Source organism: Quercus robur, chromosome 9, assembly GCF_932294415.1.
Source record: "Quercus robur chromosome 9, dhQueRobu3.1, whole genome shotgun sequence".
NCBI lineage: Eukaryota > Viridiplantae > Streptophyta > Magnoliopsida > Fagales > Fagaceae > Quercus > Quercus robur.
In genome coordinates, this window is record NC_065542.1 from 28986016 (window position 1) to 28988613 (window position 2598).

At 28.9% G+C, this 2598-nt stretch overlaps 1 long non-coding RNA gene across 2 annotated transcripts; it reads right to left on the reverse strand.

Moving 5' to 3' along the window:
• Positions 1-222: 222 nt before the first annotated feature.
• On the reverse strand, positions 223-1300 carry LOC126700386 (uncharacterized). Of its 2 annotated transcripts, none has more exons than XR_007647125.1 (3): positions 1054-1300; positions 857-935; positions 223-471 (listed from the first exon to the last, which is right to left on the reverse strand). It is a non-coding gene; the product is annotated as an uncharacterized LOC126700386 (long non-coding RNA). The 2 variants fall into 2 exon arrangements; XR_007647126.1 differs by having other exon boundaries at positions 1026-1300.
• Positions 1301-2598: the final 1298 nt, after the last annotated feature.

Below are 2598 nucleotides of genomic sequence, written 5' to 3' on the forward strand. Positions count from 1 at the left end.
AATGTACCTATATAAAATATGATTTTAAAGAGAAAACATTTTTACATTTTGCATTATATATCCAAATGATTAAATTTTTATATTTTATTTGAAATTGGTATAACATTGCATATATAGGGGGCAAAGCAGAAGGTCTGTCTTTTTGTTTTGTTTTTGTTTTGTATGTGAATATTGTGAATTTTACTCAAAATGAAAAGCAACAAGTATATCATGGAGAAAAACTTGCTCTAAGAAACAAGGACTCTCTTTAATCCATAAAGAAAAATCATTAATGTCTAATGCATATTTTGCTAACAAATGAGCAAGTCTATTAACTTGTTTGCAAACATAGGATATCTGAAAGTCATGAATAGTAGCCAGCATACCATAGATAACTGGGGAATGCTCACCCAAAGCCTGAGAAATAGTGAGGGAGTCACCCTTCTGTCATAAACTCTTGAATACCCACAACTTTAGCAAACGGAAAGCCAGCTTCAATAAAATTGTATTAAAAAAAAAAAAAAAAAATCAAACTCTATATCATTAGTGTAATGTATTTTCATATATATATTTTCCACAAGGTACTAAATAATTCAACATACACGACAATCTACCAGAATATGTTGAATGATACACTATTAATCTTGATGGAATGTCGCTATGTCATAATTTATATTAAGATAGAAACATGCAAATCATGAAATTCACATTAAAGTTTGCCTTGTCCATTTTGTAGACCTCCCCTCTGATTCAAAGCGAAGTGACAACTACAAATCTTATCAGTTGTCATTTAAGAACATCATTTTCTCTCAAATGTTCTATATATATCTAAAAAATAATAATAAATAAATAGAGAACAAGAAAAATAATTAGCTACCTTGTTTCAATCTTTAACGCAGAGTTACCTGGGTCATAGGACACTCAAAAAATGGACCAGATTCTCATTCTAGTCATCACTGAAAAAAGAATTGAGGGCAAAGAGAAGCACCTCATTTATCCAAAAAATAATAATAAATAAATAGAGAACAAGAAAAATAATTAGCTACCTTGTTTCAATCTTTAACGCAGAGTTACCTGGGTCATAGGACAATAAAAAAATGGACCAGATTCTCATTCTAGTCATCACTGAAAAAAGAATTGAGGGCAAAGAGAAGCAACTCATTTATGATATGTGAAGTTGCGTCCACAAATTTGATTAATCCAACTAAATTCAATTTGGTTTTGGTAGTGAATGTCGAATTATAAATGCAAAGATATCCACAACGCAATGTGGTGCACTTTCAGCCAGTAATCATCTAGACAAGAAGAGTCCTCACAAAAAGGCAATGTGGTATTGGGTGAAAACCTTCAGTACCTGCCTTCAATTATTCTTTGATTTTGATGGCTACTAACATGAGTCGATAATGATGATAAAATGGTCCACATGAAATGACTTGCCCTATGTTAAAATTAACTGACATTATTCAAAATAGATAAATGTAATAGTCATACAAAATGTAATATAAATGCATACTGTAATTTACTTTTCATATCTAGGTTTATTTACTCAGTTGCTCGTTGTCGACGAGTTTTCATATTTTGAAGTCGGTTCATGATTTATTTATTTCTAATAGTTTTAAAATTTATCTTTATTTATGTATGTAACTAAGCAATCATTCATCTATTAATCTCTTATTTGATTGTGTCATTGATTTTTAACACTATTCATTGGTGGAAAAACCCAGATTTTATAGCCAAAACCCAATGTTTAAAATTATGAAAGATTCAAGAGATTTAAGTAAAAGATTAATGGAAAGATGGAGAATTAAGGATTTAGTCTCATCAGAAAATAAGATATTATTTTTAAATATGGACCAGCTACTGGGAGTAGGATTGCCGCGAAGTTTGGTAAATGATTTTGATTTGAACCAAAAAAACTATAGCAATATGAGAAAATTGAATTTCAATTGTTATAAAAGATCAAGTGTTGTGTGTCTCTCATTTAAAAGAAAAAAAGCGTCGTGTGTCAAATTTTATATTATCTCTTTATTTATAATAATATTTTATCTACTTATCTCAATTTTGGGCATTAAAGTTATATCATTTGTGTTGTTAATGAAATTGTGGGTCTTAAGAGAACAAGGTTTCTTTCTAAACTAGTTTAGAGAGAACCCTTTAAACTACTTTTATATCATTTTATTTGATGTAAATTTTAAAAATCTAACCATTGGATTGCATGTTCTTTATGTTCTTAATAAATATGTCAAATTTCGTTCAAATCGGATCTTATTTACTATTTGATTAATAAATTTATTTTTCATGCATAATTTTTTACCACAAAAACTTGAAATTTAAACTTGTCATTTAATGACATAACTATTGATCTTTGATATTCTTAAAATTTTCCTAGAATGAAAAATATATTAAGAACATGCAAGCTAGCGATTAGATTCTTAAAATTTATATCCAATAAAAAGATATAAGAGGAGTTTGTAAGGTTGTCATGGAAAATTTGTCCATAAACACCAGAGGTGGGGGAAAAGTTACAATATAAGATTCCTATGACAAATGGTTGAATCAGGCAGTTTCAAGTTTCGAACAGGTTGAGTAAGGATCAAAAACTTCTCAGATTAAATTTGG